The 13769-nt window shown below is 37.8% G+C and overlaps 1 protein-coding gene across 18 annotated transcripts in view; it reads left to right on the top strand.

Moving 5' to 3' along the window:
• The window catches only part of mark4b (MAP/microtubule affinity-regulating kinase 4b), a 45205-nt gene that overhangs the window by 13804 nt on the left and 17632 nt on the right, over positions 1 to 13769 (top strand). The window lies entirely within an intron of this gene.

Below are 13769 nucleotides of genomic sequence, written 5' to 3'. Positions count from 1 at the left end.
TAAAACACACCAGGTGACCTTTCCCAGTACAATATTTTTGTTTCTCTTACTTTGTTCTCTCCCTCACTCACATGCAAATAGTATCATTCCCAACCTTTGTTTAGCCTAACTGTCGACTGCAGTTTTCATCTGGCCTACAAATTCCCATGATTAACAATGACAGATGTGGATGAAGTATCTTACGGTCACCAGGGCTGCATTTAAAAAATTAAATGATTCTAATATGCTGATTTGCTGCTTTGCTGCTTAAGAAGAAGCACTAATTATTATCACCAATGCTAAAAACAGTTGTGTTGTCTAATATTTTTCTGTAAACCTTGAAACATATTTTTACAGGATTCTATGATAGATAGAAGTTCAAAAGAATAGCATTTATTTGCACATCAAACCTTATAAATCTTTGTACTGTCACTTTTTATCAACTTAATGTGTCCTGGTTGAATAAAACCATTAATTTATTCATAAAAAATAGCAAAATCAAATTCATAATCTTAAGAATTCATTAATTCATTACGTCACAAACCTATAAGGAAGGAATCATATAGTTAATAGGGACCAAATCTAAAAAAAAATTGTCTGCCTTGTTGTGGTTACAGGCCTGCTCTGTACTTGCAGTGTCATGCTTACTGGAGACGATCAAGAAGTTTTGTTAGTCTGAGGTGCTTTGTTTCTGGAGATCTGCCAGCAGCCTCTTTCTCTTCTTCTTCTCCTAACTCTGTTTAATCCTGTTTAGAGATGGAGGGGGGCAGAGCCCAATCAGCTGACCATGAACTTTCCCAGCAGCTGGATTTCAGAAGGGTTGGGAAAGACATGGAATTTGCCTTTAACAACGTGTGTGTGTGTGTGTGTGTGTGTGTGTGTGTGTGTGTGTGTGTGTGTGTGTGTGTGTGTGTGTGTGTGTGTGAGGGTTAGGGGCGTGATCATGGTCGTGCGGGGCCTCATCATATGAGCACGGTGCTACTTTAATGAAAAAAAAACCCTTCAGGCAGTGCGACGGAGTTGGACCGTGGGTGAAGAAGGGTAGAGGGGGTTGGGTGTCCCTCATTCAAGTCTCTTGCAGCCAGGAGCGCCGTTCCAGACAGACGAACAATGGGGGCAACTGAAGCCAGAGGGGGTGGGGGACTCCAGGGGTGCTGTAGCACAGGAACAGAGATCCTGAGAAAGCAAGTTAGCGTACAAGAGATGTGAGGAGTGTCTAAAACATGATATCAGAAACCGAAAGCCTTGGTTTGAAAGCGTATGCAGCTTTGATTGTGAAAAAGTGAAAGTCGTGACATTTGCCAAGTATGGTGACCCATACTCTGAATTGGTGCTCTGCAAGTGCACACACAAACACAGCAGTGAGAAGTGAACACACACCCAGAGCAGTGGGCAGCTATATATCCAGCACCCGGGGAGCAACTGGGGGTTCAGTGCCTTGCTCAAGGGCACTTCAGCCGTGGGTATTGAGAGGGGAAGAGAGCGCTGTTCATTCACTCCCTCCTCCACCTACAACTCCTGCCAGCACCAAGACTCGAATCTGCGACCTTCCGGTTACAAGTCCATTTCTCTAACCATTAGGCCACAGCTGCCCCATTGTGTGAATCCTGGTATAATTTGTGAGCATTTTACAGTCTTAAAGTGATGTAAATTTATTGATATATGACTGTTATTGTGATAATACCACTGCTGGTATGAAATGTCTGTTTAAAGGGATAGTTCACCCAAAAAAGGAAAATTATATTCATTTACTCAACTTCATGTCATCCCAAACCTGTATGACTTTCTTCCTGTGGAAATTAAATATATTTTGTAAAATGTTTTTGTCCACATTTTGAAATAAATATCTTCTTCTGTGACAGTATTTTCATTTTTGGGTGAAATATCCTTTTTGGGCAAGTTGATTTACATGTTTCTGGATTTTGCCCCTTTTCACACTGCAAGTAATTACCCGGAATATGTGCGCGCGTTCACACACAACCCGTAAAGGTCCCGTAAAGACACGTGACATCTGAGTGTGACGTGTAATGTATGAGTCGAAAACACTAGGCACATTAAATATCACTTAAGCTAGCGAACGATCTCAGCTTCAGCACGGAAAGTGAGGAACTAACTGATCTCTGCTTCATTAGTTTTTTTTTTTTGAAAAACATTGATCTGCCTTCAAAACACCTGATAAAAGAGTCGCACGATAACGTGCGTCATCACTACGACTGTACGACACACCCTTTACAGCATTAGTCCTGGCTTTTGTTCCCATAGCGCTCGTTCAGGGACTGAACCCAGCAATGTTACTAGGTCCCCAACCCGGGGTAAATCCCAGAATCAATTCCAGGACGTGTTTGCATTCACACAGATGGCGACCCGGCAATGTTCCGGGACCAATGTGCAGTGTGAAAGGGGCTTAAGTAACCTGAATGTCTTAGAAGTTCAAAATTTTATTTTTGATCAAGATTTTATTCTTGTATAACTGTTAAAGCACCGATCAGAGCAATTTCTGGAAGAGCACAAACAGGCAGAGCTAGATAAACTCCAAAGAGAAAAGAAGATGAAGTGAACTTGACATTTATGAGTCACACTGGAGATGCATCACTGCCTAACGCTTCAAGATTATTTCTGATCAACTCCGAATACTCATGGATTACTTATGTAAGCATCATCAATTATGAGATTATCACTATTTCTGGCACTGTAGGGCATTGTGTGTCGTATGTATCTAGGAGACAGATTGTGTGGAGGAAGCCCAGGGGCATCATGCACCTGTTTTGTTTTTTGAGGGGACACCAGTGGCAGTCCTGACTCACTTCCAGGCAAAGCCAACTTTTAACTTTTAAGTAATTATTCTCTTGGTAAAGTATTGAGAAAATGAATCCCGGTTCAAATACCAGCCTACACTACCGTTCAAAGGTTTGGGGATAGTACGTTTTATTTTATTTTTTTGTTTGAAAGAAAGAAATTAATACTTTTATATATCAAGGATGCATTAAATTTATCAAAAGTTATATTAAAAATATATTTAAAGGAGTCATGACCCACAATTTGCACTTTTCCACGAGAATCAATGTATGTTATGATTGCCTAACGATTATACACTGGCCGGGAAGCCGATATTTAAAAGTGAAGCGTTTGTTTACCTCAGGGTTTGTAAAATAGCCCACGTGCATGTGCACTCAAATACGAGATTTTGATTTCTTCCCCGTCTTGACGTCAAGACGCGGCAGGATATACCATATATGGACACCGCAGCAGGAAGCTCGCCCTTCCCCTCTCCCCCTCATATTCAGTCGAGAAAGACGCTGGAACTAGTGCACACGTGAGTTGCTCTGTGTTTGACTGCCAGAATCAACATGTAAATGTGTTTTCTCTACCAAGAAAGGACCTAGCTATCAGAGACCAGTGGATTAAATTCATTTTTAATGACGCGGTTCCTTCAACCCTTCCACTGGTTTATTGTTACGTGTTTGTGCTAATCATTGTACGCCGAAATCCTTCACAAATTTGGGGCAATATCAGGCGAAGTTGGCATCGAAGCTCGGGAAAAGCGCCATTCCAACAAAATTGCCTGCAATTGAAACGGTAAGACTGTGTTTTTATTGCTCTACTGTGTGTAACAAACAGCATCTAACTGCTAATGCGCTATTGTATGCTGCTATTGCGTCTGTCACTAGACAAATAAACGAAAGACTTGTGGTGAAGTAATTATTTATGTTCCCTGTAAACTGACTGCAAAAACGGACTTTTGACTGCATTATAATGATTTCTTAATTCAGAATATGATCAAGATTGCGTAGGTTGATGTGTTCGGGGAATTTGCCAGTTAATAGTAACATTTAAAGCCCCTTAAGTGAACGAAATGACTCGAAAAAAGATTTGTTCATTTTGATGAACGCGTTTGAACAAGAGAGTCTGGCGTTGCCAGATTGGGTGTTTTTTCCGCTACATATTAAGGTTTCGCTACATATTTTAGGTGGGTTTTCGCCTGGAAGGCTTTATAGAAATCTGGCATAGCGAAGTTAAACTGAGAGAGAGCGTGGCGTTCACAGACACCAGAATGAACGACTTCACAGTAACGTTCATCAGGCAGTAATGCGGTACGTTCAGTTCATGTTCGCCCAAAATATGAACGAGTTCATGAATTATCGTTCAATGAACGCGTCCAGGCACAACTCTGGCGGGAGTATTAGCTTCGAGGTATGGGGAATGGCTGCTAACGTACTTTGCAAAAAACAAATGACTGAGATCATCATGAATTCGGTTATTGTTTATTTGTTGCCTAACGCTTATATATGAGGCGCCGTCTAGTTTGTGTGTGTGTGCTGTGCTCGTCTTATATTTGTGTGTGTGTGCTGTGCTCGTGTCCCATATGAGTAACGTTATGTGCGTGAGTTCATATACATGTATGTGTGACCACTTTGTATATATGCAAGCGTGTTTCATATGTGTGCGTGAATGAAGTTTGATTTAAGCCCTAAACGGCGCCTCATACATATACACTGGCCGGGAAGCCGGTCGCGTTCATTCACAACTTGCGCCATGATGTCAGTTTGTAATGATATGCTAAAGCGTTACCTGCGTTGTCAACCCCCCCCCCCTTCCTGCAACCAATCAACGCGCCCCTCATTTGCATTATTATAATGACCGTCCACGACAGCCAAAATATCGCATCAGATCTCGCGAGACAATAATGCCTACAGAAATAAGGGTCTGAGGAGCTCTGTGTTTATTTTTTTTCCACTTTTCTTTTTTAGAAGGGCCTGAAAGACTATAATACAGCAGTAGGTATCCAAGGTAATACGAGGGTATGACTCCTTTAAAATGTTACAAAATATTTCAAATAAATTTAGTTATTTTGAATCTTCTAATCAACAAAGAATCATAAATTTTTTAATTTTTTTTATTTATTTTTTACATTTGCCACAAGGTTATAAATAATTTTTTTTCATTGTTGATAATAGAAATATTTATCTGAGCACCAAATCAGCATATTAGAATGATCTCCAAGGGATCATGTGAAAACATTTTTTTATACCTACAATAATTGTGCAATTTAAGATTATTTTTATATATGTAATACAAAATATAATCATATAATTTGAATATATTTTATATTCATTAAATTGATGTTAATGTAAAGCATTTTATACATATCCATCTGGCTTAAAAAACTAAGGGAGCATCCCATAGGACATAAAAGACACAAAAGAGATCTCTTTATTGTCAGATTCTCAGATGTTTCTCCACAAGAAAAAGAGCCCAACAATATCATAAAAGATCCTAAACATCTTTCTTAGCAAATTTCTTATCAAACTCCGAATGGTCAGCCTGTTTTAATTTCCTTAAGAAATTCAGACCAACAACCTGCATAAAAAACACAACTGAGTTCCCCAATAAATCTCCAGAGCTTTAAAAGTGCACTGACCAATGAAATATTCCTCTGCGATGTGCTCCCTCACTTTGAGGGGCCGCGAGGCTTTGGCACTTCCTGTCCTGATGTGCGGCCCCCCAGAGGCAGCTTTGACCTGAGCTGTTGCTGTGCCCTGATGAGAGTGAGACCATCTGCTTTGCTCTCTGTGGTGATCCAGCTCTCTTTCTCTCTCTCCGTCACTCACTGGGCTCCAGATCAATGCTAGCGAAATGGCATGGGCATGGACTAATGCCTGCCAGTGACAGAAGTACTTTGAAATCCCACAGTGTCTCCTTTGGTAACGTCACTCATATATGTGAACAATTGACTTTAAATGGTCAGCTAACATGATGTTTGTTTGCACTGTTTCTCAGTACGCTTCACATCTGAATAGTACATTCTTCCAGGGCTCAGCTGGCTGTACATGTGCACATTAGACCTCTTTAGGTGCGAATGAGATGGAGTACAGAGAAAGACAGCGACTGCGGTCATATGAGGATGCCATTAGCTCCCTGACAATCACAGTGAAAAAATCTCCCTTTGGGAACAGAATGAGCCAATGATGTAGACGCAGGGATTACCATTATAACATGGAGCCACTGCTGGGAGATTATTATAACAATCGTCAGTCAGACCAACAGTCTTGCTGATTTTTAGTAGAATACGCATGGATGCAGAACCGTTCTTACCCTCTTGAGAGGCTCTTATACTGTCTTCGGATAGATTTTGATATAATGTGGCAAGCATGTAAGCTCCTTGTCGACGTCTCCCATAATGTGATACAGTTTAAAGAATACAGATTGCCTCATTTGAATTAATGAACGATTCAGTGAACTGTTGTGTTGCGTCTTTCCATAATGTTAAAAAGGATTTTCACACAAAAATTACAATTCTGTCATCATTAATTCACTCTCGTGTCTTTCCAATCCAAATTTTCATTATTTGATATACTATTTTATTGTTAATATTTTGGAATTAGATTAGATTTTTCTGTTTTCACTTTATGGCCTTGTTCACGCTTTAATACGTTTTTTGAAAACGCATCTTTTTCTCTTCGTTTTGGCCTTCCATCCAAACTGAGAGGGCATTTTTAACCAAGGAAACAGAGCTTTTTGTGCTCTCCAAAGTGGATAAATTTGAAAACGCAGTTTTCGCGTCGCAGTGTGGACTATGAAAATGATTAGAGCTGAAACAACGAATCGATTTAATCGATAAAAATCGATTATTAAAATAGTTGTCAACTAATTTAGTCATCGATTCGTTGCTAAATAACTTTTCATTTCGTGCATATTTCAAATCTGCGGTGACCAAAGTGTGGCAGTAATCAGCCATCGGAGGTTTTACTCAGCCAGTACAGACGGAGAAGTAGCGAATAGCCAATAGCTGGCCTCGTTTTATGTCACGTGCTTCCCGAACAGCGTCTCTGCAGCATTTAGCGGGATGTGGGAGACCGGGAGTACTTTACTTTGAGCCTTCAAAAAAGAAGAGTAACCTGTAAACTCTGCACTACTGAACTGTTTAAGGGGACGTTCACATATCGCGTCTTTTGCGCGCTCAAGTTCGTTATTTTTCCAACACCGCACCGCATCGAGTTAAAAACATCTCAACTTTTCAGAATGCTGCAAGCGCATCGCGGGTCATGTGACAAGAACTAACCAATCAGCTTCATCCTTTCCCGTAACAACGTTAAAAGCTCAGTCAAGATGAAAGGAACAGCTGATCATAGTTGTATATGGATTTCCATTTTGAAATAAATTTAGTAGCAGAGCTACTGCAAGTGATTTTTTGAGCTGCAAATCCATTTATCCTTTGCTGAAATTTCCGCGTCTTCAAGGAGAGAGCACGTAATGGTTGCTTATCAAAGGCAGACGCCTCAGGGGCGCTTCTGCCCGAGCGCTTTGGAAAGAGGGAGAAAGCGCCACGCGTTTTTAGGCACGATATGTGAACGGCCCCTAAGACTTTTATTTGTGCAGATTCTCCAGTACAATGTTGTTTGCAAATGTTTAGTCGTAAAAGCTGATAACATTGCTTTTTAACAGTTAACATTTAAAGCTTTACAAACATGTTCTGTGATCAGTTTGTCGTTTACCAGTTCAAAATTCAGTCGTGCAGCCTAATTATGACTGAATGAGAGAGGTAAATATTTAAAATGCACTTTTTTTTTCTAAGTATTCACTGCTCTTTTTCACACAGCAGGTTTTTTGTGTGTGACTGTCCAATTTTTTTTCTGGACAACCTTCTGATGGATTTTACTTTAAATTGTGAGTTCCATTCAGGTTTCATGTCACTGGCACTTTATTCGAAGGATTGTTTACAATTTCACAGCAAAAGCTGTAAAGCTGTTTCCCAGTAAATAATAAAATACAATGCACTGCAATTTTATTCTGTTTTATCCTTATTCTTCGTGAAAATATGTTCTGAAAGATTCCTTAATAAGCTTCGTTCGGGATGTTAAACTACTAGAGCTCTAAGGACTGCCATGGTGAAAACATTATTTTAAATCTCCTTGTGAAATTTGCTAGAGTATGGGTCAGTGTTCTGATTGCAGAAGAGTTCGACAAAGGATTACTAACACAATAAAACAACTCTAGGTATATTTTTGATTAGGATATGACAGTGCAAAATGGTTAATATCTTAAAAATCTATGCTGAAGGATAAAGACCATTTATTAATAATTTACTTGGGGAAAAAATGGAAAAAACTAAAATATAAGTACATAAACCGATTAATCGATTAATCGTAAAAAATAATCGACAGATTAATCGATTATCAAAATAATCGTTAGTTGCAGCCCTAAAAACGATGAAGCAAGTTTAGTCATGTGATGCATATTATACCAAAAGATATCCATGTTTATACTGGTATTGTGCATGTTATGTGCTATGACCTTTCACACTATTGCTATAGATGTGTTACTTTTGTACACGCGTCATATCACAGTCCTGCAAAGATAAAAGCAAATTTAGTCCATATAGTCTTTTATCAATTTTTATTTATATGTTTTAGTTTATTTAGTTATTTTAGTACTTCAGTTTAACCAGACGAAAATGAAACATTTTCTTTTGGCAACTAGCTGAAATAAAATAAGTTAATTTTTTTTGCTATAATGTATTTCAGTTAATGTTTATTTTGATTCAAGTAACACGTTTTTTATGGTTGTAACAAAAATCATGTTATTAATGCATTTTATTGCTTTTTTGTTGGATTTGATTGCTTCTATTGTCCTCATCTGTAAGGCACTTTGGATACAAGCCTCTGCTAAATGACTACATTTAAATGTTAATCCTAGTTTTAGTTAACAATAATAACCATGTTCAAAACCTGCATGGTTGTATTAATTTTGTTTGGACCCAAACGTTCATTAAAATGTCTTATTAGAATTAAGGTTTGATAGACATGAGGGTGAGTAAAGGGTGACAGAATTTTCATTTTGGAGTGAATTATCCCTTTAATTGTGAAATTATGTAACGTGGTTGGAGGCAAAATATAATTCACATGCTAATGTTCGTTGTCATAGCTATTATTTGATGTCTGAAGTGTTGCGTGGGTGTTTTTGTTCTCTTGTTCAGACATGCAAAAATGTCAAGCCTCTGATTTGCATATTTCACCCCTTCTCCATGGAGCAGTTGGAGACAGAACCAGACGCAGATGAATAATGATTCCCAGTGGGATTTGGACGGCTGTGATATGCTGATGTCTCAATAAAGAGTTTGATAAGGAGAGAACAGAGGTTATTAGACACTTCTAGTGATCTGGCGAAGGAAGAATGCTGAAGGATTGCCTCACTGTAAAGTGTCACACCTATTCTTAACACCAGATCTCGTCCATGGAATTTTGTGATTTTATGCTTGATAAGAAATGGTTATGTCAGTTGTTTGTTTCTATTTCTGTAGTGTCTCCTAATAAAATCGTATTGGTCCAAAATCAACCAAAATAGTCATTTTGCTCGAAAATATGTCACAATACAGAAATAGACGGCTTCCATTTCCAACACAACCTCATTCACCAACACCATCCTGAGAGGAACTAAGAAAGAAAGAAACCGTTCTAAGCATATTTTGTAGGCAATTTCCTCTCTCTAAAGGAAGAAGATCGATTCAGGGTTTGATTAACAAAGTCTAGAAATCAACAACATGAAAAATGGATGGTAGAAGGTGGAGAGAAGGTGAGCAGTAATGCTAGCTATAGCCAGTCTTGCAGGCAGATGCAGGTTTTCCATCAGGTGCTGAGGGAGCAGCACAGCGTCGCCTGACTGAGGGGGTGAGATAAGTCCCTGCTTTAATACCAGATCGCCATAGCAACGGTGACGTAACCAAAGCCTGGGAAATAAACCAGGAAGTCCCGTCTTTGAGGAAGAGCAGGAGAGTTGCACGAGGAAAGAGAGCGAGGGAGGGGCTGGATTATCTGATGGGCATCTTTAAGGTTCAGGTGAACAGCTGATGTGCAATTCAATTAGAGGCGTTGTATATGTGTATGTGCCAGATGACGTTTGATGTTGTCTCAGGATACCCCTGATGTCATGTGATCGTTCAGCTTGTACTGCTCATAAAAGAAAAAAAAAAAATAAGACAAATAGCTTAACATCAAAATAAATTGTTAAATCTATAATATATGGTTTGGGGTCAGTAAGATTTTTATTCTTCGTTTTTTTTAACAAACTTCTACTTTTATTCCGTAAAAATGCATTAAATTGATCAAAAGTGTCAGTAAAGATATTTACAATGTTGCAAAAGATTTCTTTTTCAAATGAATTCTGTTCTTTTGAACTTTCCATTCATCATATAATCTCGAAAAACTGTGTTTACGAAAAATATTAAGTATCAAAGACAAATATTATTACAATGAATGTATAAGCACTTCTTTTCATTGTATAATATAGAAACCGATTCCAAACCAATATGTGTGTTAACTAATTAATTAAATTTAATGGACCATATTAAACCTCCTTAATACACATTTCCAGTCTTACTGTATTCAATGTATCAATTGGACATGGTATTTTTACTATAAAACTAAAGACAAAGAAAGTGTTTTTTGTTTTGTTTTTATATATATATATCACCTGGTTCATGGGATATATTGAACATTTAATACACTTGTGAAAACAGAGGCACACTGGAGTTGATTTGAGTGATGTAACAGCTCTGTTTAGTTTCAGCACTTGGTCTCTGTAACAGAAGGGAAGAGAAAGTGGATTCGATTTTCTTTACGTGTACAGTGATTGTGCTTCTGGCTCAGAGTCGTTCACATTAGCGGGGTCATTATGTAACCTGTCTGCCTTGATCAGTTCAATTCGCATTTGTGAGCATCTGTGTTTGTGTGTGCCAGCCGTACATGCGTAAAACAAACTGATTAGTGACTTCAAACTGATTTTTCCGTTGAAGTGTTAGATGTGAAGTGCACATGAGAAACCTCAGTACAACAGTGATCATAATCTGCAATTTATGTTGTCAATCTTTAAAAATGTACTTTTAGAGCCGCAGCTTCAAGAAACTAGTCCTGCTTGCTTGTGACACCATGTCGAGATCTCTTTGACTTACTGAAAAAGCCTCATGTTTCTCAAAATACATGTAATGGCAATTCGTCATAATGTTATCTGCGGTGTGTCTGATGTAAATAAAGGGCAAACCTGCTCCTGTACCGGTTTTGTTATAACAAATTATGCCCAAAGGAAGACGTATGTACATCGAGAAGCGAATAACACTCCTCGGGGGCCGTCAGCATGCAGACAGTATAAATCTTGAGAGAACTGCACTGGAATTCCTTCCTGCTGTATGAGGTCATTCGTCTTCAAAAGGCCTTGCAGGGGAGACAGAAACTCAGATGTTTTCATAATGAGGTCAGCTAAAAAGGCCTTCCTACTTCTCATGCTTTGCTAGCAATCAAGAAATTTAGTTAATCATTGGCTTTGTTTCAAAACCTACTGAGATGCCTACTGCCTGTATAGACTGCTGCCTCCTAAGGGAGCATCCTGTACTTTACTGAGCTTTATGCATGACATAGCAACAAGTCAAACTGCATGGGACATAAATAACTTGATTCACAATTGATTCCAGTGAAGAATCTTAGCATGTTGCTAAGCTAACAGCATGATACTCTATATACTTTTTTGTTTTTAACCGATGTCTTGTGTATTACAGTTTGACATTAGCATGTTGCTAATTTAACAGTGTGGTACTGTATCAGGGTTATTAAAATTAAACTAAAAATAAATAAAAACAATTAGTTAATTAGATAAAATTTTAGAAATAAACAAATGTTTGACATTAGCATGTTGCTAAGCTAACAGTGTGGTACTGTCTCAGGATTATTATAATAAAACAAAACAATTATGTTTTTACTTAAATAAAAATAATCATAAACTGAGTTAAAATATAATATAAAATTATTTTATATTTTAACTCTATAGAAAAATAATAAACTAAAAAAACATACAGACATTAAAAAAACTCATCCAAACATATACATACTGGATAGAAAAATATATATATGATTTTGTTTTGTTTTGTTTCTGTGAAGACTTATATGATGGAAAGTCATGACAGTATTTCCATTTTGTTTTTGTGAACTACCCTTTTAAGTTTATAATACATTTATTTATTTATTTATTTCAAGCTTAACTGTTTGTTCCTGAACAGCTTATCTAACAACATGATACTCTATTTAATTATAAAGATACCACAAATATTAGGTAAAATAAAACATGTTTTAATTAGGCTCAATATATTGTGTATATTTGAATTCAACTTTTTTCTCTTACATTTCTCTTTTCTTCACACGCCACATGAGAGTGCATTCTGGGATTGTCTTCTCCACAGGATTCTGTCTTAAAATGTGGGAATGTGATGCCTTAAAATACTGCCTCTCTAGGCAACTCACTAGGATTGGAACAGGGCAGAGCCGCTCAGTCATAATCATTGTGTTTATACTGTGGTCAGAAAGTAAACTTGGCCCTCATTCCCTATCACTATCAGTTTGTTAAGACTTGTGTTGTGATGCTTTTTGTCAGTCTATAGTTTTGGCCCAGGGCTGGGAAAGTGAAGCTGCACAGGCTCCTGAAATGAAAACGAATGGTAAATGGAAACTAACTGATGGGACACACAGAGGGCAGTGAAAGAGGACAAAAACAGGACAAATGAAAACATGGCCTCTCTCTCTCTCTCTCTCTCTCTCTCTCTCTCTTTCATTCGAAAGTGCGTTTGGAAGAATTGACTCAAACGGTGTTGTCAGCCGTCAACGCATTCCACTTATTATGTGTTTTCACTCTCTCCTCTGTCCTTCACCTTACCTTTCTATTTCTCTGACTCGCACATACACTCTCAGGCTTCGTGACTCTTTGTCTTTCAGTCACGCTCTCTCTTTTTCTTGGTCCGTCACTTCTCTCTTTGACTCCATCTCTCCTCCCCTCTCCTTTTGTCAAACAAGGTCCTTGCAGCAATCAAGTTCTGCTTTCAAACAGCAGACGGACGGTTCTCACACACCTTCTTTGTCGTTTCATTGTTGGCCATTTGGTTAAATTTCCTACACTTAAAAGGGTAGTTAACTGAAAAAAAAGGTACTACTGTAGAGGCCTACATTTAAAGTATTATATATATATATATTAAATAATATCATATTTTTTTACATGTTTTTTTTAATAAATTTTAAATCTTTTTAAATGTATTTATTAGGCATTTTAAATTACAATTAATATATTTTATATATATTTTAATATAAGCAAATTAATTGACACGTCACATTTGAAGAAAAGCTTTATTTGTTGTGTGTAACTCATGGGAACATATAAAACTTTGAATAAATATCAGCAATGTATTTTCATGCCCCCCTATTTTGGTAAATGGAGGTTGAAACTAAATATATTTCAGTATGGATTTCATTGAGCTTCATTGTGTTGACTACTTTATTTAGCATATATTTAAAATGTTTTGGCCAAAAATGTGACAAATTGAAAGAATCCTTTTTGTGTAACTGCGATTCAGCTTTGTACCACAAGCCCATGATTCTCAGCTGCAGACATGTCCTAGACAACAGAAAGAAAGATTGGTCACAAGATGGGTCTTTTTTTGGCTTGATTCCTTCTCTGTTCAATTAAACTGTCGTTAGAAAGGACAGGCTGGTCTCTGAGCAGGCGGCACCATGGGTTGTATCAGAGAGTGTGGGCTGTGTTTTGTATGTATCATTGGTTTCGGTGTAAATGCTGTTTTTGGATTTGCACAAACTGATGAATCCCCATCCATCAGTCTCTGCAGGGTCACTGTGGCTTCTGATGTTTTATTGATGCAATCATTGAAATGTTTCTGACTGGGATGAGTTTAACAACCCTAAACTTGACCGAATAGAGGATCTAAAAGTCTGAGACCACTAGTGAAAACACATAACTGTATT

This window comes from Carassius carassius, chromosome 28 (genome assembly GCF_963082965.1).
Source record: "Carassius carassius chromosome 28, fCarCar2.1, whole genome shotgun sequence".
Classification (NCBI taxonomy): Eukaryota; Metazoa; Chordata; class Actinopteri; order Cypriniformes; family Cyprinidae; genus Carassius; species Carassius carassius.
This window is presented reverse-complemented; position numbering and strand designations above follow the sequence as displayed.